A 27,498-nucleotide genomic window follows, 5' to 3' on the forward strand; every position below is an offset into this window, starting at 1 on the left:
TCCGCAGACAGCTTTGCCTTCTTTAACTCTTACCTGCCCAAATGGCACCGCTGGTTTATAACTTCATGTGTTGGGCTTCCGTGTAGCTTTATTTTCTGGAATTTCTAGTTATCCTTTGTTTTGAAGTAGTTGTATTCCTATCTGGTTGTAGAGGGAGACCTAGCGTGTCCGTCTAAGCCTCCATCTTGGCCGGAAGTCTCGTAATGAGTTTTTCTAAAATCACTTTTCAGCCTCATCTATTGTACTGAGTCAAACTAGTCCTAATGAACATGGCAATTAATGCATAGCACAGCTACAGGTTTATGCCAAATAAAATGCAGAATTTTCTGACTTTGATATTTACAGTTTTTGACATTAATGCTCCTTGAACTGGAAGTAACAATTTCTAGCCAGTTTCCACAAGCTACAAAAGTTTTGGGAAGTTTGGTCCATTTTTTCTGTTCCAGGGACATTTTAAATAAAATACAGTGCAACTAATGCAATTGATCAAGGCCAGATAAGCAGGTTAATCTGTTTGATCTATTTTCTTTAAACTCCTACTCTATTACAACATTACATGTTTATTTGAAAATTTTCAACAAAAGAAATAGCAGAGTTCACTAACAATATAAGCAAAAGGCTATATATAGCACAGTAGGAATGCACTCGATTGTTAATGAACAGCTCTCTGTTTTTGTTCCTATTTATCAAACAATGTCATTGTGGGCATTGTTACTCTTGGGTGTATGACAAACTGGCTCAGTACTTATAAAAACTGTATTTTTAAATAAATGACTGAAACACTATTCCATATTTAAATGTCTCCAAGTGTTTCTGTAGTTATATATCAAAAGATAGATGTCCTACTCCTCATTGTCCTTGACTCCATTACATAAATAATGAACAATCTGATTTTTAACCAACACAGTTCTTGTACTTCAAGGTAAAAATTTACTAGTGACAGGTTGTCTAGAAAACCATTGTTTTCCAGCCAGATCAATTTTAATTGAAATTTTATATGTGGCCATAGATATTGCTCATATTTGTACCTATGTATTCACCTGCACAAATAGCATAGAAATGCATTTTTAACTCCTGTATTAAATAGTTTTAATTGTTTTTCAAAGTTAACTTACTAGTTATTAATCAAGAAACATTATAGTAGGGTGGGTTGGGTGGGGGAGAGAAATTAGGGGAAAAGGAAACAACTGTAATTGAAAAACCAAAATAAAAAAAATTAAAAAAAAAACAAAACATTATAGTAGAGATGGGGTTCCAGCAGAATTAATATTGTCTGGATAGGAAAGTCACTACTATTATTATAGCTAATCTGTAAGTGTTGTACATGTGTCAAATAACTTCATTCCAACTACAGCTCTCAGAGAAAACACCATTAGTATTAACTTTGTACAGATACAGAAACTGAAGCAGGGCCAGATGAGTTGAAGAGATAAGTAATTAAAAGAAAATGTGATATAGATAGTAGATACAGTGTAAGTAAATAAATGGTATTCTATGATCATGCTGAGGACAGAAATCAATTTGGCCTAAGAAGGTAGGAAATGAATTCCTGGTGTTGGCAGTGTTTGAACTAAGTTTTGACATAAAAGTAGAAATTTTGCAAGAGGAGAAAAATCTGCCAGAGGAAAAGAAATTCAGGATGACCAAGAATAGTTCATCTGTTCTGTTCATGTCAAGACTTTTTTAGTGGAAAAAAGGAAACAAGCAAACCCAACTAAAGATAACTCTAGAAATAGGGAAAGACTTATTTTAAAAAGGCACAAAATTCTCAGTGAAAATAGCATCCAGGAAGTGTCACAAAGCAAGGCAGTCTGTCCACATCTCTGTCTGCCTCTGTCTTTCTGAGTGTCCTCACTGACTGAATTTATTTCTTCCAAGCTGGCATCTCTTCCAGTTTCTCTCTTCTGATTGACTTCCCCCTCTATTATTTTCAGTTTCCCAGCCCCAAAATCTACATGACTTCCTAGCTGAGTTTCCTATGTATTACTGTATTCAATGTACAAATTTTATGTTTTCAGTAGAGAAATCTGATTGGCCTAGTTCATCTCTTCACGTCAAAGCACCCAATCTATCTCTAGTCCATTCATCTATAACCAGAAGAGTGATTATGACCCATTCAGTTGTTAAGGTCTATAAGGCATTCATTAACCTGAGTCTGGTTGGTGGTAATATGACATAACAATTGGCTCAATCTGGCAGTTATACATGCACTTAATATTTAGCTGCAGATAAAGAAGGAGGGCCCTCTTTATCATACTATTGACATTGATCTTTGATCTCTAGCAATTGGGAAGCTCTAATTTTTTAAAACTTTGAAGTTGCATAGTCATACTAGTTCTTTAAAAATAACACTTCTGAATATGTAAAGAACAAGACAAAGTCAATATTCAGAAAGGTAGTAGGGAACAGTCAGATGATCTAGGCTGGTGATGAGAAATAGCTAAACTAAAAATGACAAGCACCAATCCCTAACATTGATGACAAATTCAAAATGTTCAAAAAATGTTTTTCTGCTCCTGAAATGTTACAGGAGATGAAATATTTATTTATTGTGTAGAAATATTACTGAAAAGGGATGAAAACAAGAAAACATATAAAGAAACTGAGAAAGATGTAAACTAGGGTCCAGAAATTGATTAATGAACAAACAAAGAAAAGGAAAAAGAGTAATTGTAGGATTCTTATATCAGCTATATAATTTTTAAATAGGGAAGAAATCAAGGGAATTCTTTCTGTTTTAAAAATAATGGCATGTTTTAGCCTACAGACAAAAAAAAAAGCATTTGTAAGTATGAACATATTCAAGAAATCTAGGAAGAAGACAGTGTTATGTGCTGGTAGTTCTCTGTGCATGGGAATTTCTCTGTTTCATAGGATGAAACAAAACTCAGGAATGGGCTGGTATTGGAAATGTGGTCCATAACTGTCAAAACTCTCCAAGATGGAGGAATTGAAAAATCTAACAAATTATAACAGTAACAACCGTTAAAAAAGGAAACCACCTATTAAGCATCCTCATACATCAGGTATTATACTAAGCACTTTATTTAGTCTATTACATTTCATTATCAAACATCTCCACAGTGCCTATAATATTATAACCATTTTATAGATAAGAACATTGAGGCTCAAATACGTTAATCCTCAAGTTATTAACCATTTCAGGAAGAAAAAGAGAAAGGTCTTACCTGTCGTTTTTATGTTGGATTATAATGCTTCCCTGAAGTACTGTTGAAAGCTGACAGCACCATCAGAAAATGCGAATGAGTAATCCTTAAGGTTGTAATACTGAAAGCAGAGGCTGTCAGACATAGGCGACATGAGCTCCACAATGTAAGAATCAACATTTATAGTAGCATAGATTCAAACTTCTGAGAACAGATTTTATTCTTTGGAGAATGAGAATTTCTAAAAATTGTAAATACTTTTATTACAACTTATACAAGTAAAGAAATAAAATATAGGAGGCCAACTGAAGAAATAAAATACATATTTGGGGATATTAAATGAGCACAGATTTGAAAGAATTGTACAAATGTTGGAACAAATGGCTTAGTATATAGATGTAAATGAGGCATTTATGGTGTCAGGAATACTAAATGACAGAATGTGTTAAAGCCTGTAAAAGTGATTTTGTAGAAGGGTGAGGTATGTGTTGTAACTATGTTAAGAACAAGAAGGCACAGATGCTTAGAACTCTATTGTTTGAAGATCTAATGTTAACAAAATAGTAAAAGAAAAACACAATTAAACAGAAACTTAATCTTCAGTCTAAAAGTGTTTAAGGGACTTCTGGACAAGATGGAGGCCTAGACAGACACACTGGGTCTTCCTCCACAACTAAGAAAAAATACAACTACCTCAAAACTAGGGACAACTAGAAGTTCCAGAAACATCAAGCCACATGGAAGTCCAACAAACAAAGATATGAAGAAGAAATACTCATCCAGACAGGTAGGAGGGGTGGAGCCAGGGCAGAGAGGACATGGTGTGGGGTGGCAGCAGCAACAGGCCAGATGAAAATGCAGTCACACATTTAAAAAAGGGGGAGGGGCACCAGGAGAGTGTTCCCAGCTGCTGACCAGACCGCGTAGCTCACAGTCCCAGCGCCAGGGAAAATAAAGCCTCATTGCTTCTGACTATGCAAATCAGTGGGGAGTGGGGTGGTGGAAGAAACTGCTGGTCTCTCAGCAGAGTCTGCTTGTTTAAATGGCCCCCACAGTCCTAGAACGTCTACAGACCCACCCATTCTGGGAATGACAGCCAGTGCAACAGCTAGAGAGGCCCCAGTCCCATAAAAAAGTGAGAGAGGTGCCTGGAAATGATACAAGTGCTCAGCAAGCAGCATTGTTTCCTACCTGACCCCTACCCCACATACAGCATTACAATGTGGTAAAACGGGTCACCTTCTACTGTTGAATACCTAAGGCTCTGCCCCTTACAACATAACAGGAGTGACAGCTCTACCTAAGATGCAGAGTCAAATAAACACAGGAGCCTGTCAAGATGAGGAGACAGAGAAGTATGACCCAAAAAGGGGAACGGATCAAGGTCCCAGTGGGAGAACTAAGAGACAAGGAGATAGCCAACCTAACAGATGAGGAGATAGACAACCTAACAGATGCGGAATTCAAAACACTGGTGATAAAGATGCTCATAGGCTTGACAGATATGCTTGAGTACAACAAACACATAAGGGAAGAAGTGAGGGCTATGCTAAGTGAAACAAAAGAAAATCCACACAAAACCAATAGAGAAGGGAAGGAAACCGGGGTTCGAATCAATGATTTGAAACATAAGGAAGAAAAAAAGTCAACCAGTACAGAATAAGGAAACAAGAATTGAAAAAAAATGAGGAGTCTTAGGAACCTCTGGGGCAACTTTCAACGTGCCAATATCCAAATCATAGGGGTGCCAGAAGGAGAAGAGGATGAGCAAGAAATGGAAAGCTTATGTGAAGAAATGAAGGAAAACGTCCCAAATTTGGCAAGGGAAATAAACATACAGGTTCGGGAGGCACAGAGAATCCCAGGAAAGTTGGACCCAAAGAGGGCCACACCAAGACACATCATCATTAAAATGCCAAAGGTTCAAGATAAAGAGAGAATCTTAAAAGCAGCAAGAGAAGAGAGTTGCCTACTAAGGGGAGCCTTTAAGACTATCAGCTGATTTCTCAAAAGAAACTTTGTAGGCAAGAAGGGACTGGCAAGAAGTATTCAAGGTGATGAAAAGCATGGACCTAAAACCAGGATTACTCTGTCTAGTAAAGCTATCATTTAGAATAGAAGGGAAGATGAAGTGTTTCCCAGACAAGGTAAAGTTAAAGGAGTTCATCATCACCAAGCTATTTTTATATGAAATGTCAAAGGGACTTACTTAAAAAAAATAAGATAAAAATTATGAACATTAAAATGACAACAAATATGCAGCTATAAACAACTGAATCTAAAAAATAAAAACAAAATCCAACTAAGCAAACCAGAGTGGGATCAGAATCATAGGTGTGGGGATCATTTGGAGGGTTGTTAGCTAGGAGGGGGAAGGGTGAGAAATGGGGAAATGGTGCTGGGATTAAAAGCATTATTGGTTGGTACAAAATAGATTGGGGGAAGTTAAGAATAATATAGGAAAGGGTGAAGCCAAAGAACTTATATGCATGACCTATGGACATGAACTAAGCGGGGTGGGATTGCTAGGGGAAGGGAGGTACTGGGCAGAGGGGAGCAAATGGGATAAAACTGGGACTACTGTAACAACATAATCAATAAAATATACTTAAAAATAAAAAAAATGTTTAAGAAAAAACAGGCTTAAGAGAAAATGACACCTAAGATATAGGAAACCAAATAACTGTTGCAAATAAGTTCAGTTCTTTTTGCAATTATTGAAAGAACTTTAATATGTATTTGTATAGCTAGTCAGTGTTTAAAAGTTTGGAGGAAGAAATATTTTTTACTTTATTTCAGAAATAAGAAAAGATCATTATTTAAGTTAGGTAAATCTAATACAACTCTGAGATTATTAAATATGTAATATATTAAATAAATGGTTTATAAGCATTTACAAAAGAAAAAATGCTTAGTTACTATATGTCTACAAACAAAGTTTACCAGAAGTCAAATTTATTATATTTTCAACATGTTTCAGTAGGTAATAGCTGTTTGTTCTTTTTACTACATTTGTTTCTATTTCTTCTCTTGTAAAAGAACCGTGATTTTCTTTTGAGGAAACATTCCTATGCTACTCTTGGTCATGGTGTTGGTAGTACATTGACCTGGCTTTGCCAGTTAAAGAATTCCATCTCTCAGGCAAACTGATTTGATTAGCTAGACAATAAGCAGAAGTGTGGGATTTTTTGTAACCATTTGAAATAAGAAATACTCCTTCCTCTGGCATTGTTAAATTAGAGGATTTTGAGTTTGTGACTTTTGGTGGTCATTTTGTGTCATGAGGAAAAACAGAATATAGCCACCAAAATAGAACTTCTAAGCTGAGAAATGAAAAAGAAAGAAGTTTAGCAACATGGTGTGATTATTTGGAATTTTCAGTTGAATAAAGCATAATATTTACTTATGCGATTTTGAGTTGGTTGGCACTGAAAAGGGTTATAATTCTGAAACTGGTCCCTGGAAATGAAGTATTGCAACTGGAAATCTTGAAATACAAATTAAGTTTATTTGCTAAGGAATACAGGATGAGTATTCCCCCAACCTTCATTGAGGTGATACTGATATCTGCTATACAGTGGGAGGAATTAATTCTACTGCCATGTTCACACATTTTCTTTGGTTCTCAGATTTTTAGTCCTCTGAGGGTAGGGAAATTTCATAGAGAAATGACAATGTTTTGGAAAGTTTCAACTATAGTTTTTGTGGCTTTCGGTAAGTTCACACAAGAAAAGGCCTAGCTTCTTCTAAACAGCCTGTCTGAAAACAAAAAAGGACTAAATACAGCCCAGTGAGGAGAGGCTGTTTGTGCTTGCAGCCAGTGACACAGGGTACAGAGAATCTGTTAATTCTCAAGTGGACAGGATTGTAAATCATAACACATTGTTGATAGGTCATGAAAAATCTTGTGTTTTCAGCCCAAACCTTGTTGACCAATAATGAGTTAACTCATGTTTGCACTTGCATTAGCTTATACAATTCTTAAAACTGAGAGTAATTCAGGATTTTGTGAAAAATTTTTGTGAATTGTTTCATTTTCATATTCAATTATGAAAAAAGAGCCACTGATATAGGATAGGTTTTGTATAAAATTGCTGGTCAAAAATGTGTTAATATCCTACTTTAAGCTAGAGTTCATGGTGGAAAAGACTGTGAAGAAGATAAGAAACAAAAATTTTTTTTAAATCCTGAAGAAATCACTGTGTTCCTTAGGTAGCTGTTTCTCAATTTCTAACTGACAAATTTAAAAATCATTGGCACTGTAGAGTACTCTCCATTGGGAAACACCTTAAAGCAAGGACTTTATTAGTTCCATTGCTGTTGAAGAGTGGCCAAGATGAAAGCATTATGCCAAGAGCTAGGGAGATGGCAGAGCCCCAAAGCCTCTTATAAAAAGGAAGGAATTCCCAGTCAGTGGTCTACATTTCCAGAATTGTAACTAGGTTAAATCTCTGATTTTGGTTACTATTCCATGAAGTTTTAGTTTCCGGCACATAATGTATCTTTTGAGGTGGTTAAAACTTATCATCAAACCACAGATTGTTGGACTGTAAGGAACTTTGCCTAATAAAAAATAAGAAGCATGCTTGTCACTTAGAAATCCTGAGCTCAGACTTATCTGCAGAAATTTAATTCTGAGTGAACCTTGTCTCCCAGTGTCCTTAATAACTTAAGAAGTTTTTTTTCTTCTTTTTTTGCATGAAGGGCATGACAGTTTATTTTTAAAAAATTGTACCACACTGATCATAATAACCAGCATACACATTATGATGGCTTTTCATCAAAGGTTCAAACTCTGTCATAAGAAAAAGTAATTAAACAATTTAGATTATCTTAATTTTTGTAACAAAGACTCTTCTCTGTGTACAGACATGATTGCGTTGACTCCCATAAGTGGCCTAAAAAACAATAGCAACTTGGGATTTAGAATTATTTGTATGGTTGAAAAAAAAAAAACCCATCTTAAAACACATGACTAAATACGGAAAAATATACATGTTTAGCATTACAGTAGTCCCTCCCTATATCGTGATTCACTTATTGCTGCCTCACTATATAGCGGGATTTTTAAAAATATTATATTTAATTATTTATTGCAGGTTTTCGCTATATTGTGGGATTTTGCAGTACTGTATACGTATGTTACCCTCCTTCAAGCAGAGACAGAGTAGATGGTGGAGCGGCTGTAGCAGGACTGGTTTCCTGCTCTTCAGGATTTCTGGAGGGATTCCGTCGCTTCCTGGTGCTTTCCCGCAAGCGAGGCGGTCGATGGCTTTGCCGAGCTCTGCCGCAGTAGGTGGGGTGTCTAGCTCCTCCATGACTGGTAGGTCTGGGATGGCGTTAAGAGCAGTGTCTGTTACGGTGTTCCTCGTCGCGTACAGCTCGAGGTAGTGCTTGGTCCACCGCCGCATTTGCTGTTCCTGGTCAGTGATGACCTCACCTGTCTTGGACTTAAGGGGGGCGATCTTGGAGGGGATTGGGCCTGTTGCCTTCTTGATACCCTCATACATTCCTGGTGCGTTGCCTATATCGGCGGCTTCCTGGATGGTTCTGCACAGGTTTAGCCAATAGGTGTTGGCACAGTGGCGGGCGGTCTTCTGGACTTTGTTCCTGGCAGCCCGTAGAGCTTGAAGTGTACTGGGAGTGGGCGTGGCCTTGTAAGCCAGTAGGGCCTTCCTCTTAGCCTCGATCACGGGTTCCATTTCTTCCCAGTGAGCCTCGTACCAGTCAGCGTTCTTCCGCTCTTTCTTCCCGTAAGCAATAATGGCGGAGTTGTATATGGCGTCGCGGAGACGTGGTCAATTGGATTCAATAATGTCATCTGCCACCATTCCCTCGCCGAGTGCATCTTCCATCCTGTTGATGAATTGCTGGGTCTTAACTGGGTTGCTGGCACAACTGGTGTTGATGCGTGGGCGACCCTTCATCTTGGAGTGGTGCAACCTCTTCGGCATTATGCGCACCTTGCTTACCACGAGGGCATGGTCCGTGTCGCAGTCTGCACTGTGGTAGCTGCGGGTGAGGAGGGTGCTGCCAATATCCGTTCTTCTGGTGATGACGAGGTCAAGCTGGTGCCAGTGGCGGGAGTGGGGGTGCCTCCATGACATCTGGTGGATCTCTTTGCACTTGAAGAATGTGTTTGTCACGCACAGGCCGTGGTGACACAAAAGTTCAAGCAGCCGCTGACCATTCTCATTGATCTTTCCTCTCCCAAAGTTTCGGAGGCAGGTGGGCCAGGCCATGTGGTCAGCTCCTACTCTTGCGTTGAAGTCTCCAAGGAGATAAAGAGTGTTACTTCTGGGGATCTTGGATAACGCTTCGTCCAGTGCATGGTAGAACTGTTCTTTCTCTTTGGTGGTGGCGCAGAGGGTTGGGGTATACGCGCTAAGAATGCTGACTGGGCCGACAGTTGTTGACAATCGGAGGGTAAGTAATCTCTCTGTGCCTCCTGTTGGTGGCTCTATGGAGTTAACAAGCGTGTTCTTCACAGTGAACCCATCACCGTGCTGTCTTGGTTGGTCCGGAGACTTCCCTTGCCAGTAGAAGGTGTAGTTGGTTTCTCTGATAGTTCCGTTGTCGGCCAACCGGGTCTCCTGTAGAGCCGCAATGTCGATGTTTAGTCGTGCCAGTTCCCTGTCGATGATGGCGGTTTTCCTGGCACCATTGATCCACGGAAGGTCTGCAGTAAGTCTGGGACACATGGTCCTGATGTTCCAGCTAGCGAGGCGAAGAGCTGGAGGCTTCTTTCTTGTTGTTTGGTTGGAATTGCCTGGTGCGAGTGTTTTGTGGCCCACTTTTCAAGAGACGCCTCTCTGATCCCCACGCACCCAGTGGGGCAGGTGAGCCATGGCGAGACGGCACCTAATTGGCTGGGGGCTGCCCAGCTTGAGGCGGGCGGTAGCTGTCCAGTGAGGTGCGATGACCTCTCCCACCGTCAGAGGAGACCCCTGGCGCTCATTTCCTTCACCAATCGGATGAGCTTATAACCGGTAACTGTCTCCTCCCGTGTTAAGTCGACATCTTGCGATGACACTGGAGTGTCCTCTCCAGTGAAGCTACAAAGCCTGGTCAGGGTGACATGGAGGGCCAGCTGTTGCCCATGCAGCAGACCCCCCCTCTCTTCGCAGCTGAAGGATCCAAGGGGAAAGACAGAGTCAATACAGCTTGGCTTCAGGTGCGCCGCAGGAGTTGCCGGTGTTGACTACAATGTCAAACCGCCTTAGGGACTCCGGCTCCGGATTTTCTGTTGGGGTTTACTCCCTTAGCCTTTCCCCTGAGGAGGTATGCTACAAGGCAGTGGAGGTTTGGAGTCAGAGTTTCCCTTCTCCTTAGCCTTTCCCCTGAAGAGGTATGCCGCAAGGCAGCGGAGGTTTTTTGGAATCAGAGTTTTCCTTCTCTGGTGTGCCCTGACTGGAAGATCGAACCAGCGACACTTAGCTCGCAGGCCGATGCTCAATCCACTGAGCCAAACCAGCCAGGGGGTTACATCTCCCAGGATATGAGAGACGCCAACATTATCACCATGTACAAGAACAAAGGAGACCGCAGCGACTGCAACAACTACCGGGGCATCTCTCTCCTCAGCGTCGTCGGCAAAGTATTCGCCCGGGTCGCTCTTGCCTGCCTGCAGACCCTTGCTTCCCGCGTCTACCCAGAGTCCCAGTGTGGCTTCAGAGCTGGCCGATCAACAGTGGACATGATCTTCTCCCTACGTCAACTGCAGGAGAAGTGTCACGAGCAGCATAAACCACTCTACCTCGCCTTTATCGACCTCACGATGGCATTTGATCTGGTCAGTCGAAGCGGACTCTCCAGCTTGCTACGGAAGATTGGCTGTCCACCACATCTGCTTGCTGTGGTCATGTCCTTTCACGACAACATGCACAGCACGGTGTCCTACAACCGCGCAACCTCTGAGGCCTTCCCAGTCAGCAGCGGAGTAAAGCAGGGCTGAGTCCTCGCGCCTACACTGTTCGGAATCTTCTTCTCCATGCTCCTCCAATACGCCTTTAAGGACTGCAGCGAGGGTGTCTTCATTCACACCAGATCCGATGGCAAGCTCTACAACCTGGCCTGTCTACGAGCCAAGACCAAAGTCAAAGAGGTGCTCATCTGTGAGATGCTCTTCGCCGACGACGCAGCTTTGACATCACACTCCGAAGAGGGACTCCAGCAGCTAGTCACTTGCCTTTCCCACGCATGCAAGGAGTTCGGACTAGCCATCAGCCTGACGAAGATGAACGTTATGGCTCAAGGCACGGGGACTACCCCATGCATCACCATCGACGGATACACCCTGGAGGTTGTCAACGACTTCACTTACCTCGGGTCCACCATCTCGAGCTCTCTGTCAGTTGACTTGGAGGTCAACCGGAGAATCGCCAGGGCCGCCACAGTTATGGCCAAACTGAACCAGCGAGCGTGGAACAATTCCAGCCTCACTGAGAAAACCAGACTGCGCATCTACCAAGCCTGCATACTCAGCACTCTCCTCTATGGCAGCGAGACGTGGACCACCTACGCAAGGCACGAAAGGAAACTCAACAGCTTCCACATGAGGTGCCTGCGACGCGTCCTGCATGTCGCCTGGCAGGATAAGGTCCCCAACACCGAGGTGCTGAAGCGAGCCAATATGAGCAGTTTGCATGCAGTTCTTAGCGAGAGACGCCTCAGGTGGCTCGGCCATGTCAAAAGAATGGATGCAGGCCGTATCCCCAAAAACCTCCTCTACAGTGAGCTAGCAGAAGGCCAGAGGATGACAGGGCGCCCAAAACTGCGGTTCAAAGACATCTGCAAAAAGGACATGACACAATGCTCCATCAATCTCAACACATGGGAAGTTCAAGCAGATGACCGCCTAGCCTGGAGGCTCGCGGTCAGGCAAGGTACGTCACGTGCAGAGGCTGCGCGCAACGAGGAGGCGGTCCAGAAAAGATTGAGGCGGAAGCAGCGTCAACAGCAGCAACAACGGCCATCTGCCTTCACCTGTAACAAGTGTGGCAGGGATTGTCACTCCCGAGTCGGACTGCACAGCCATTCTCGGCGGTGCAGATATACTCTCAGGAAGCTAAGTCATCGTCTCTCGAGACGGACGGCTGCCGCCGCCGACGACGACGACGACGTTTATAAAAGTGTGGAAAAGGTTAATAATGGACTGGGAGTAGTTTATAAGTGTGTGGGAAAGGTTTATAAAGCCGTAAAAATAAATAAATACTAAAATAAATGTAAGGTTCCTACTTCGCAGATTTTCACTGATTGTGGGGGAGAGGTGTCTAGAACTTAATACCCATGATAAGTGAGGGAATCGTCGGCAGCCGTCCGTCTCGAGAGACTGTGGTGTAGCTTCTTAAGAGTCTATCTACACTGCCGAGAATGGCTGTGCAGTCCGACTCGGGAGTGACACGTTATCTGTCTCCTCCCGTGTTCAATCGACATCTTGCGATGACGCTGGAGTGTCCTCTCCAGTGAAGCTGAAGCTACAGAGCCTGGGCAGGGTGATATGGAGGGTCTGCTGTTGCCCATGCAGCAGACCCCCCCAAGTGAGGGAATACTGTATATTTAATAGGGGCTACCAGTATAATTATATTTGTAACACAATATATTTGGTTTCACACTCTTTTTGTCTCAAACATTTTGGTCTCAATACATTTAAATAACCAAATTTTAGTCTTCTCCATAGTTGAGAGGTTGACCTATTTGGAAATCCTCAGATTCTACCATTAAACATGGCTAAAATCTAAGGAATTTTGATATTTTTATATAATATAATAAAATTAGGATTCAAAAGGCATCCATATATTAATATTTTATTTTCCATGTATAATTTTCAAAAATTTAAAACATGATTCTCTTAGAGACATATTGTGTTGGTCTGAAGGTCTTTATGGTGTTTTCTGTAATATAAAAATATTTTTTATTTTTACCAATAACTTTATTTATTTAGATATTTTGAGTATGTTGGCTATCTCCCATATGATTGTTCTGAACAAATATCTTGATTGGACAGCTATCAACTTCAACTGGTCTACCCAACTGTAGAGCATTGTCCAGCAAGAAATCTCCACCATGAAACTTCACAAACCACTTTTGACATGTTCAGTCAGTCACAGCACCTTCTCCATGCACTGTACAAATCTTTTTCATATTTCAGTTGCATTTTTACTTTTCTTGAAATAACAAAACATAATATGCCAAAAATGTTGCATATTTTGTTTCATCTTTATTAAAATGGCTACACAAAAATTCATCAATTTTGATTTTTTTAATGCACACTGATATGACAGCTGTCACAATACAATCTAACAAAATTGTTTTGAATGAAATTTAAGACAACTAAGCGCTGATAGAGCCATTTTATGGGAAAAAAAATGAAACAAACTTTTTGGCTTACCCAATAAGATAAAAATTTTTGAAAAATTTTATTTATTTATTTTTAGAGAGAGGGGAAGGGAGGGAGGAAGAACGGGAGAGAAACATCAGTATGTGGTTGCCTCTCACACGCCCCCAACTGAAGAATTGGCTCACAACCCAGGCATGTGCCCCAACTGGGAATCAAACCTGCAACCCTTTGGTTCACAGGCCAGCACTTAGTCCACTGAGCCACACCAGCCAGGGCTTGGATAAAATTGATCAAAATTACTTAACTCATTATTGAAAGAATCAGTAAAAGAGTAAGTAAATCTGACCAAAATGAGAATTAGAAGAATAAGATTACATAACCTTCAAAAAAGGTATTAAAATGAGATTCCTAGGTTAGATACACATATAATTAATGTCCTACAGGCCAATATAACCATAACTGTTGGATTTTTATCTTTTATACTAAATAGAAATTGGAAAATTAGCATGTAAATTTATAGACTCTATGTATTAATTAATAGGAAATAACAACAATAAACACACAGCACATTTCCCTACATTGTGGGTAACTATGTTTACTGATCAATCTCCTGCTTTCATAAAGTTTAAAGGTAGCACAGCCATACCCATTAATTGATGCATTGTTTGTGGCTCATTTGAATAGTTGTGGAATAGCCTATATGACCTGAAAAACCTGAACTGCTTTTAAAAATAGTTTGCCTGGCCCTGACTTAGGTAATTAAATAATATTTAAATTAAATAATGTTCATTTGATTCCACATGTGAGTAAAATCATATGGTATTTTTCTTTCTCTGACTGGCTTATCTAATAAATAAACTGAGCTAACAAGGAAAACGGGGACATACTCATAGATAGAGAGCAGGTTGACAACTAGTGGTAGGGGTGAGGGATGGGGTTGGGGAGGGATTGAACAAAAAGAAAAAGGACTCATTTACAGCAATGTCATGGTCATGGGAGGAGGAAGAGGGTATAAGGGGACCAAAGGGTAATGGAAAAAATACAATAAAGGTTAAATAAAATACAAAAATAAATAAATAAAAAATGTTTATTAACAGTAACCTATTTTGATAATTTCTAAACAGCAATCTTGATGACAAAAACATTGTTGTCCTATGCGTAGGCCTGCTTATTTACCTAGGTTTACCAAGAGTTGATAATTGGCTATACAAGCCTTAAGTACACAGTGTCAAGTAACTACTAAGACTAGATAAATTTTTTCAAGAAATTTTTATTTAAATATTTTCATGTACAATACTTTTAAAAAGCTTCTACAATGTGTTTTTCTGTCCTGAGGTTGGAAAATCAAGTGAAGGAAACTCCATCAGATTTTTCTGACAATATATGCAGACTTGAGATACTCTTTAATTGAGGTTCACCAGATTTTCCCAAGTTTCTGCCCTGCCTCACCTTTATCACTGCCTGAGAGGCTGAGACTTTGGAAAATGGGTGCCAAGCTAGTTTCCTTGCAGAAAATTGAAGGTGTTGCCTCTATTTATAAAGTGCAATCATTTTTCATTAATGGTGGACTTATTATTAGATTGATTTATTAGCCAACATGACATTCCCAGAGATCTCAATTAATTTGATAAATTATACCATAGTATAAAGGAGGATTGTCTTATTGCACTTATGTGAATAAAAATATTATAAAAAGTAGGAGGCTAAATGAAAGTAATTGTTATCCAAATCACTTTTCATTTTTCCTTGAAAAACAAAAAAAGATCCAATTACTTTGTGTACAATTGATATCTTTACCATAACTATTTCCAGTATATACTCAGTCATCCATATTAATTATAATTTTACCAAAATAACCACTCACCCATATTAATTTTAACATTTAACCAAATTAACTACTATTCACAAAGAACACTGGAAGTTAGGTCATTGAAAATTGTATGTCATATACAGCATTTTAGCTAACACAAAGCTCATGAACATACCTAATAATTACTCATAACTACCCACATCATTTTTTCACCAAAGATAAAAGCACTCTTCAAATAAACATATAAAAACTAAAAAATACAATTTTATATCTTATAAAACTGTACTTTGTGACCAATGCTTCAGTACTTTATTTAGGCAATAAAGCATCTGCAAAGGTTATCTATTAATAAACTCAATATTATCCACATTTTTAAATTAATGATAAGTTTTGGAAATTATACTTAAGCTGACATACTAGTGAGTAAAGTTATTGAAATATTTTTTTAAAATATGGATTAATTTAGTGGAAACTATAATTGTTTTGTTTTGTTTTTCAATCATATACATGATGTAAGAGTAACATTAGCTCATCTGATAGCCAGTATAAGTTTAGGAAGTTTAGAATACCTAATTCTCACAGGAAAAAAATGCTGGTACTATATATTTCAAACTGAGAAAAATCAGAGAAAACATATTTAGCTGGCTTGTTTTAAATCTAATTTTCAAACCATCTGGTTGGTCTAAGAATTCATCTTAATTGACTGAATTTACATTCTTATATTAAACTGCTGCTGAAGTAGCAGTTTCTATAAGAGGGATTTTTGAAAGGGTAACACTTGACAGTATTAAGTTACATTTTAAAAAATTATTCCTTGTTGTAGTACTTCGTGGTCGAGGGCACGAAGGCAATGCCAGCAGACAGAATGTGGGACGGTCTCCAGTCTCGGAGGGCTGCCACTCCCTCAGGCAGGATTAGCACTGAGCAGAGCAAGCACCTTCCTTTTATTGGATTTTGCAGATATGCTAATTAACAGGGAGGGTCCAGAAATGAGCTCACAGGCACATTCCAGGAATGATTACAATGTACTTGAAACTTACAACAGAGGAAGCTTAAAGGATTAACTGAAGAGAACACTTCCTGATAAACAAGTCTATATATCATCCATAGATTCAAAAACAGAAAAACAGAAATCTAATCACTTATTCTTTTAAGGCTATGGAACGGATGCACTGTTCCTCAAACACCAACAGAAAGCAATCAAGGTTAAACATCATTTGTGCTTAGTTTTGTTTGATTTCCTTATCAACATCAGGGAAGATGGAGTACTCAGCAAGATTCTTTTTAAGTCACAGGATGTCTTTAAGATCCCGAGGCCTGAGCAGTCAGAGACTGTCAGCACCAGTGAGTCCAGCTGGCTGCTCAGATCATTAAACACCTGGACGGAGAGGCATGTAAACATACCTCAAATCAGAAGTCTTGATTTCCAGCATAAATTTCTGACAATTGGAGAGTATATTATACTTACGTAAACATGTTAATCTTTCCAAGCTAGTCAGAAAAGAGTTGTTAAGAGATTATATAGTCTTATTTATTAATATCATTCAGAGATAGAAAAATATTTCACATTCAATAAAAAGTAAATGCTTTTCTAGTTCTATGGTCTAAGCAATGGGTCAAGACAGAAGAAGGAGAATAACTCGTAATTCAGATGTCAAAGGACCATCCTCCTTTCTAATGGTCAATAAATATTTTTTCTAACTGACATGAAGTCATGTGTAATATAAATAAGCCAAAAGGCCAAAAAGAAAAGAAAAGTAGCAAAATATTTTTGTCTTTTGACAGAAAACAGATTTATATCAGAATATAAAATGTGAGCCACATCATTGCTGCCATCATGGGGAATAATTTATTGATCATGATCAATCCTAAACCAAAATCAGATTTGGCTAGAACCAGAAACAGAGAGAAGAGAATCAGTAAATTCAAAGTTCTATTGTTTTAGTTGCCTCCAGTGACAAAAAATAGAGGGCATTTTTGAACTTAAAATAGCTCATACGATGAACTTTTCAGTTACTCAGTTTTATTGGCTCCCCCAGTTGAATTCTCTTATGCATTCTGAAGTAACAACCATAGATTTCAAAATAAAATTTTCAGAGAGTTGAAAAAGAACTCTCCTGCATTTTTAAAATGAACATAGGCCAAAGCTAGATTTATTTTATGAACAAGGAAACAGTAACTATAGGCATGAAATTGAGATAAAATTGATAAATACAGGCCTGGTTACTGTTCTACAAGTCAACAATACTATACATTTTGGAGTTACTATTCTTACCTCACAAAAATTTTTATAAATGAACATGTATGTTCACAGGTCTAGACTCTAATTACATGAGGAGGGACCCCAAACAATCAGAATTTATTTATAAATAATTGTATATTCTTACATGTTTAAACTTTAGTCACTTTCAAAGTATTCTCCATTTGATGCAATATACCTATCAAGACTTTTTTCCACTGCTCAGAACAGTTTTTGAACTCATTGATTTTGATGCCTTGTAGTGCTTCTGCTGTTCTTTGTTTTACCTCTTCCACATTAGTGAAACATTTCCTTTTGAGGAATTTTTTCACCCACAGAAACAAACAAACAAAAAGTCATTTGGGGAAATATCCATTAAATAGGGTGGGTCATGGGACATGGGGGTCATGCCATTTTTGGTCGAAAACTACTGAACACTCAGAATAGTGTAGGCAGGTATGCTTGTAAATCATTCTTTATGAAATGGTCAAATGCATTGAAAGAGTCTGCAAAAAAACAAAAAACAAAACAAACAGAAAAAAAATTGAAGCAGAACGCAGCCTCTCACAACAATGCCAGCTAGTACACTGATACAGATGGGTTTTATAAAACCCCACCCTCCAGAATATAATTCTGTCTTTTTTAGGGGGAGTCCCTCCTCATATAATATCAAAGCCAAGCATAAGTGAGTTATCTTCTAGAATTGAGTAATTCTAAGGCAGGATTGTTAAACATCATCCAAGAAGGACATTGACATGTTATAACCTCCTCCATTGTCTTATTTTCAAGTTTTGGTTAACTTTTCATTAGCACCTAAGAGATGTAAGGTACTTTATTGATGGTGAAACAAAACAGTGAAAAAGACACATAAGCCTTTGTCTTTATGGAAATTGGAATTATTGGGGAAATCTGACTAAACAAACAGATAACATTTATAAGTGCTTATAAGTAGCACAAAGAAATTGCTAAAAGAAGAAATGATAGAGAAAAAAGAGGTGCTTGCTTTAAATAAGGTGATCAGGAAAGACCTATTTGAGAGAGTAACATGAGGATAAGAAAGACCCAGATGAAGATGAGGAAAGTCATTCAAGATGTGGGACAGACATGTGCAATGTATCTGAGAAGGGAAAGTACTTGGCATATGCAAGAAACTAAATAGACCTAGGTTTTCAGCCCTTTTGGATAAATACCCAAGAACAAAATTGCTGGATCCTATGGTAAGAATATGTTTAGTCTCGTGAGAAACAGGCAAATTGTTTTGCATTCCCACTGGCAATAAAGGCACTCTTTTGATGGGCTTGTTGCCCTACATCCTTGTTAACATTTGATATTGTCAGTATTCTAGATTTGGCCATTCAAATAGGTGTGTAGCAGTATTTCATCACTGTTTTAATTTTGTTTTTTTTACACTTAGGTCTGTGTTCCATCGTGAGTTAATTTTGTAGAGTGTAAGACCTGTCTCTACAGTAATTTAAAACCTATTTGGTGATGGTCTGTCTTTTTTTAATACATTATTGGATTTGGTTAGGTAATTTTTTCAGAAATTTACATCTACATTCATAAGAGACATTGGTTTATTGTTTTTTTAAGTATCTTTGTCTTTTTCTTATTAGAGTAATGCTGGCCTCATAGAATGAATTAGGAAGTATTCATTATTGCTTCCATCTTCCTAAATATTGTAACGAATTGGTTAGTTTATTTCTTAAAAAGTAGATTTCACTATGAACTCATTCGGGCCTTATGCTTTCTGTTTTACAAAGTTCACTAATTGTTGATTCATTTTGTTTAATAGATATAAGCCTGATCAGTTTGTCTATTTCTTTCTGTGTGGGTTTTGTCCATTGTGTCTTCTGAGAAATTGATCTATCAAAAGTAGGTTATCAAATTTCTGGGCATAGAATCAATTATAGCATTGCTTTATTATCCTTTTAATATTTATGGTGTGTGTAGCAATGCTTCCTATGTCATTACTGATATTAGTTATTTATTAGTTATTTGTGCCTTTTTTTTTTTTTTTTTTTTTTAGTTTCCTCGTTAGAGAGCTGTAGATTTTATTCTTTTTCAAAGAACTAGCTTTTGGTTTCATTGACTTTGACTATTTATTTTCTTTTTTCAATTTTATTAATTTCTCTAAATTTATGTAATCTTTATTCTTTCATTCAAAAATAGTTTAAAAGTGTTTGCGTTGTACCTTTTCAGGAATTTATAAATTAGTAATGAATCAAAACAGACAAAAACCTACAACAAAATGGCATGTACAGTGCTCCTGTGATAGGAGTATTGCATAGGTTGTAGATCTTACTGATGATATAAAGAAGAGCATTTTTTTAATCTAAAAATAATGTTTATGTTTTATGGATTTTAATTTATTGATATGCTAGTGATGAAGAGAAAAATAAATTCATGGAGCTTATTTGTAAAGTCATTCATTCAGTAGTCCTAGATGAGACTGAAATTAAGTCACTTGAATTTGATTTGTGATGGCAGAATTTGAGAAGAGTATTGACTTAAGAGGGATTTATTTTATAATCAAGAGGTTTTATGATGGATTGAGTTGGAGGTATATAAAGTTCAAGTATGTTTTGTCAAGTGTGATACTGAGGTTTTCTGGTTACTTCCCGGTTTGTGGAATAGATATGTAGTATTTAGAAACAGGAATTATTTAGTCATGCTAAATAGTATCAAAGTTATACAAGTGCTCTAAAAAAAACTTCTTTTTTGGTGTCAGCTTCTTCTTCTTCTTCTTCTTCTTCTTCCTTCTTCTTCTTCTTCTTCTTCTTCTTCTTCTTCTTCTTCTTCTTCTTCTTCTTCTTCTTCTTCTTCTTCTTCTTCTTCTTCTTCTTCTTCTTCTTCTTCTTCTTCTTCTTCTTCTTCTTCTTCTTCTTCTTCTTCTTCTTCTTCTTCTTCTTCTTCTTCTTCTTCTTCTTCTTCTTCTTCTTCTTCTTCTTCTTCTTTCTTCTTCTTCTTCTCCTTCTCCTTCTACTTCTCCTTTTCCTACTTCTCCTTCTCCTTCTCCTTATTCTTCTTCTTCTTCTTCTTCTTTCTTCTTCTTCTTCTTCTTCTTCTTCTTCTTCTTCTTCTTCTTCTTCTTCTTCTTCTTCTTCTTTCTTCTTCTTCTTCTTCTTCTTCTTCTTTCTTCTTCTTCTTCTTCCTTCTTCTTCTTCCCCTTCTTCTTCTTCTTCTTCTTCTTCTTCTTCTTCTTCTTCTTCTTCTTCTTCTTCTTCTTCTTCTTCTTCTTCTTCTTCTTCTTTCTTCTTCTTCTTTCTTCTTCTTCTTCTTCTTCTTCTTCTTCTTCTTCTTCTTCTTCTTCTTCTTCTTCTTCTTCTTCTCCTTCTTCTTCTTCTTCTTCTTCTTCTTCTTCTTCTTCTCAGGCCAAACACAACCTGTCATTGCCAACTAAAAAATACAACAAATGGAAATTCTTATTTTAGGAATTATTACACAAGATTCCTGCAAATTAAGCCTTTGTATCCCTGTATCCATTAAGAATAGTTTATAGAGATGAGTGCATCAACTTACACTTTATTTATGAGGAAACTAAAGCATTGATGTATTTTATGTTCTTATAAAAATTTAGCACTAGTATTATTTGAATAATAATTAATTGCTTTGCTTTCTTTTAGTATTTCAGAGTAATGGGCAACATCTTAATTTTAAGATGCTTACAGTAATAATACATTTAGTAATATAACTTGAATCTCTTCATATTTGCTCTATTAAGCAGACATCCTATACAATATCTACTATCCTTATTTTTGAAAACCAAAATAGTGTACTTCTTAATTTATTCATAAAGTAGATTGATTTATCTACTCATAATCTAATAATAGGTATATTAGTCTATTATGCAAGCACAGCTTAGTTTACTGTATATCAAGTGTATATGTCCTATCCTTCTATACAGCAGTCTTTAAAAAATATAACAAACTGTCCACAATCTTACCAACATGTGATTGTTTTGTTGATCACAGCCATTCTAATAGGTGTGAAGTGGTACCTCATTGTAGTTTTGATTTACATTACCCTGATAGCTAGTGAAGGTGAGCATCTTTTCATATATCTATTGGCCATTTATGTGTTTTCTTGTGAGAAGTGTCTGTTCACGTCTTCTGTTCATTTTTAAATTGTATTGTTTGTTTAGTGTTGAGTTACATGAATTCTTTATATATATTCTGAATATTAATCCCTTGCCAGAGCTGTTTGCAAAAATCTTCTCCCATTTGGTTGGTTTCCTTTTTTTGTTTTGTTTTGTTGGTGATTTATTTTGATGTGCAGTTTATTTTTTACTATTTTTTTAGTTTGATAGACTCATTCCTTTATTTATTTTTAAATTTGATTTATTTATTGTTTTTCTATTACAGTGGTCCCACATTTTCCCCAATTGCTCTGCCCCCATCCAGCCCACCTCTTCTGCCACACTCAATCCCCACCTTGTTGTCCATGTCCATGAGCCATTTATACTAGTTCCTTGACAAGACCCTTCCCCTACTTATCCCCCTTCTTCCCTCATCCCTCCTGGTCACTGTTAGTCTGTTCCTTGTTTACCTGACTCTGGTTCTATTTTGCTCATTTGTTTGTGTTGTTCATTTGTCTCCTGTATTAAGTGATATCATATGGTATTTGTCTTTCATTGCCTGGCTTATTTCACTAAGCATAATTCTCTCTGGTTCCATCCATGTTGTTGCAAATGGCAGGAGTTCCTTCTTTCTGCTGCATAGTATTCCATTGCATAAATGTACCACAGTTCTTTGATCCACTCATCTACAGATGCGCACTTAGGCTGTTTCCAGCACTTGGTTATTGTAAATAGTGCTACTATGAACATAGGGGTCTATAGGTTCTGTTGAATTGGTGTTTCAGGATTCTTCAGATATAGCCCTAGCAATGAAATTGATGGATCAAAAAGCAGTTCTATTTTTAATTTTTTGAGGAAATTCCATACTGTTTTTCATAATGGCTGCACCAGTCTGCATTCTACCAGCAGTGCACCAGGGTTCCCATTTCTCCACATCCTCGCCAGCATAGTTGTTTGTTGATTTGTTGATGATGGCCATTCTGACAGGTGTAAAGTAGCATCTCATTGTGGTTTTTATTTGCATCTCTCTGATGGTTTGTGATGTTGAGCATTTTTTCATGTGTCTATGGACCTTCTGTATGTCCTCTTTGGAGAAGTGTTTGTTCAGGTCCTTTGCCCATTTTTTAATTGTGTTGTCTGTCTTCTTGGTGCTGAGTTGTATAAGTTCTTTATATATTTTAGAGATCAATCCATTGTCTGAGATATTATTGGCAAATATATTTTCCCATATGATTGGTTCCCTTTTCATCTTGCCAATGTTTTCTTTTGCTGAGCAGAACCTCTTTAGTTTGATGTAGTCCCACTTGTTTATTCTTTCCTTTATTTCCCTTGCCTTAGGAGATGTATTAGTGAAAATATTGCTAGGCGGGATATCTGAAATTTTCCTGCATATGTTTTTCTCTAGGAATTTTATGGTGTCATGTCTTACATTTAAGTGTTTTATCCATCTTGAGTTTATTGTGGTGTGTGGTTTAAGTCGGTGGTGTAGTTTCATTTTTTTTGCACGTTCTTGTCCCAGCACCACTTGTTGAAGAGGCTCTCTTCACTCCATTTTATGTTCCTTCCCCTATTGTCAAATATTAGTTGATCATATAGACCTGGGTTTATAGAGACTACACAAACAATTCAGAATATCAATAAAACCAGAAACTTATCCTTTGAAAAGATAAACAAAATCAACAAGCCTTTAGCCAGGCTCATAAAGAAAAGAAGAAAGAGGACCCAAATAAACAAATTCAGAAACGAGAGAGGAGAAATCACAACTGATAACACAGAAATACAAAAGATTGTAAGAAATTACTACAAACAACTATATGGCAAGAAATTTGACAACAATCTGAAATGGACAGATTTCTGGAAACATATAATCTTCCAAAACTGAATCAAGAAGTAGAAAGCCTGAACAGACCACTAACAAAGAGTGAAATTGAAACTAATCAAAAAACTTCTGGCACACAAAAGCCCTGGATCGGATGGCTTCACAGGTGAATTTTACAAAACATTTAGGGAAGAACTAACTTCTATCCTTCTCAAACTGCAGTGGTCCCTCTCTATATCGCGGTTCACTTATCACAGCCTCACTGTATAGCGGGATTTTTTAAAGTATTATATTTAATTATTTATCACGGATTTTTTGCTATATCACGGGATTTCGCTGTACTGTATACGTATGTTGTTAAAGTTACATAGGTTTAAGAGTGTAGAATGCTACTTATGTTAAAGAACATAAGAAGTGTTTATAAAAGTGCGGAAAAGGTTAATAAGGGACTGGGAATGGTTTATAAGCGTGTGGGAAGGGTTTGTAAAGCCTTAAAATATATATAAATACTGAAATAAATATAAGGTTTCTACTTTGCAGATAATCACCTATTGTAGGGAGGTCTAGAAAGTAATATCCGCGGAAAGTGAGGGAATACTGTATTCAAAAAATTCCAAGAAGAGAGAAGACTCCCAAACTCTTTCTATTAGGCCAGTATTACTCTATTTCCAAAAGCAGGTCAAGACACAACAAAGAAAGAAAACTACAGGCCAATACCATTTCTTTGTTTTAACCTTTTCTTCCCTTCCCTTTGGTCAATAGATTAGCACCTGTGCTTTCTTCTATGTAATTTATTGTTTCAGATTTTATATTTAGGTCTTTGATACATTTTGATTTATTTTTTAATATATGGGGACAAGAAGTTGTCTAGTTTTATTCTTTTTCATGTGACATTCCAATTTCCCCAGCACCATTTATTAAAGAGGTTTTTTTTTTCTTTTCTGTTGTATATTTTAGCTCCTTTGTCAATTATTTGCTTATATTCATGTGGTTTTATTTCTGGGTTCTCAATTCTGTTCCATCGGTCTGTGTGTCTGTTTTACTCCTAAAAGCATGCTGTTTTGATTTTCATTGCTCTGTAATATAATTTGAAGTCAGGAAGTGTGATACCTTCAGCTTTGTTCTTTTTTCTCAGGATTGCTTTGGTTATTTGGGGTCTTTTGTGGCTCCATGAAAATCTGACTTTTGGGGGGTTCTATTTCTTTAGAAGATATAATTGGGATTTTGATGAGTATTGTATTGAATTTGTATACTGCTATGTACATTTTAACTATTTTGATTCTTCCAGTCCATGAACATGGAAGATCTTTTTATTTTACTGTGTCTCTTTCAATCTCTTTTAATAAATCTTTTTAGTTTCCAGTATGTTGGTCCTTCACATCTTTTGTTAAGTTTATTCCTAGGTATTTTATTCTTTTTAAAACGTTACCATAAAAGCTTTACTTACTGAATTTCTAGTCTTGTATTTATAGCTCAAATCATGAGATGGTCAACCTTTTATTTATCTGATAACAAGATAAAAATTAAAAAAGGCTCTAAGAACATTCAAATATATGTAAAAAATTTTTACAAGTGTTTTGAATATTTCTACAACACTATACAGAAAAAGCAAGATTTATATTAAAAAGAAGAAAATATTTTTCTGCATCCCTAAGTATTTAGAAAACCATTATACCATAAGAAAAATCAATACAAGAAAGAATTAATTTTATTATCAAACTGTAAGTGACAAATTTTATCAGTTCAATGTATCTTTTGAATAGCAATTAAGTCCCTGTGCTTTAGAGACCAATACAACATTTATCTTTGCTTTTACTATTCTAATTCCAATGCTATTAATTTGGAATAGTAAAATTTTGTTAAACATGTTACTGAGGTACTGTAATGAGCTTTGTCTATGAGTTTCACTCATGTCACGAATTCTGTAAGACATGGATTTTGATTGGTACATTTAAGACTCGTAAGAAGTGTTGAAGATATTCTTACTTACTTGACCAGCCTACTTGTGATCAATATAATATAGTTTTTAGGTAATTGACAAAATTTATAAACACAATTAGAAACACCTTTTTATTGACATTGAGCCTAACAGGTTCCTCTCAGACAGTTTTTACTTTCTTTAAGAAATCAGTGTATGGCCATACTACGCTGAATGTGCTCAATATTCTCTTTCAAGAGATCACATGGAACTCTGGTTATTATTGAGATAATAAAATTTAAACTCTAGTAGGTCCTTATTACTCTATAATTATGAGTAGTATCAAATACATTTTACATATCTATTATTTCTTTGGATCAGATGTATCAGAGAATATAAAATACTGTTTTTTAAAGCTTTTATAGTGACCATTTTCTACTCTTTCTTTTATTAGTGTATTAGATTTAATTTATTAATACTGTTAATTCAATATAAATTTGCTCTGTTAATTACATATCTTTCATGATTAGGACAACTGTTTCTCAGACAACTGCATTTCTTTTTAATTCTTTAATTTTACCTTATGTGTCAGAATTATAATGAAGATATGTGGTATTGTATTTCCTGTGTCATCCTCTAGATTATATTAGGTTTTAATTATCTGTGACTAGGTTACTGCTGTGGCTACGCACATCCTGCTTGTCCTCCTAACTTCTTCAGACACATTCCCTCAAACAGAAAGAACAGATCTTCTGCATCTCAACGTCTTTAAGGAATTTCTTTATATTTTACCTTAAAAGTTTAAAAAAGAGGATTTGTTTTTTGTCTACTTTTAAATCTTGTAAACATATTTTAACATGCAATTAAGTAAATTAAAAAGAAACAACAGAGATATATAGTGTTTTTAATTATGCCAATAAAAGGACTGTGTAACACATACAGGAAGCAATAATGTGTGTCATATTGTCAAACAGCAAAGAATACTAAGTAGGTAAACACTAAGATTCATGTGATGTAACACCATCATGAATGCACATAAAAGATGAATATATATTGTTTAAAGTTGCAAACTGATAAGAAATTAATATCTCAATACAAGGAAATTTTCATATAATACAAATAATTATTAGTTGACTCTGATTATAATTTAATGAATTGTTTACAAATTCCAACTGAATAACATTTTAGATAGCATTTCCTATAGGTTCAAAGTTGCCTAGGCATAGACTCTGAAATACAGATTTGCTTGCAGAATGTTTACTGAGGGGCCCTCTCAGTATTGAGACCTGTGTTATAGATTGGTTGTTTTTGTCCTCTCAACATTGTGTGCTTGAAATGCTAACTCCCAAAGTGGTGGTATTAGAGGACGGAGACGTCATGACTGGGATTAGTACCTGCATAACAGATACCCCAGAGAGCTTTTAGCTCCTTCTGCCATGTGAGGTTACAGAAAGAGGAAATCCCTCTCTGAACCAGGAATCAGGCCCTCACCTGACACCAAACCTTCTGACACCTTGATTTGGATTTCCCAGCCTCCAAACTGTGAGAAATATATTTTTGTTGTTCAAAACCCACACAATCTATAGTAGTTTACTATAGCAGCAAGAATGGACTAAAATGACCTGTGATGGGAGAATGATGGAAGCGGGATCTTATACAGGAACTGCAATGATGGGGGGTGAGGTTCTGCAACTTGTTGGCATTCAGGGTTGTGAATTCAAACAAGGAGGCTGGGGCTTTGTGCCCATGTGCAGATCAGGAACTTTAGAGGGGTTTCAAACTAGGGTGAAGCAGCTCCAGCAGGCCAAAGGCATTTTTAATGGAGGAATTCAACTGTGAACTGGGAGCAGATATCACCCAACTGAGGGGATGAGTGCTTGTAATCAGAAGTGGTGGGAGTATAGGCAGCACCCTACCATTTACAACTGACCAATAGCTCAGTAAATCCTGGTAATATTCAGGACTGCAATATACTTTTCAAATTATCATAAAAAGGTAAAACCAACAAATGTTTAAAGGTGATACTTATTTAATGTTTTGAACAAAACAGTAATAATATAGTGAAAAGAAACTATTTATATTTCCCGAAAGAGGTGAATATAAAAGTAACTTATGCATCAATAAAATGTAA

Source organism: Furipterus horrens, unplaced genomic scaffold, assembly GCF_987537825.1.
Source record: "Furipterus horrens unplaced genomic scaffold, mFurHor1.1.pri manual_scaffold_3, whole genome shotgun sequence".
Classification (NCBI taxonomy): domain Eukaryota; kingdom Metazoa; phylum Chordata; class Mammalia; order Chiroptera; family Furipteridae; genus Furipterus; species Furipterus horrens.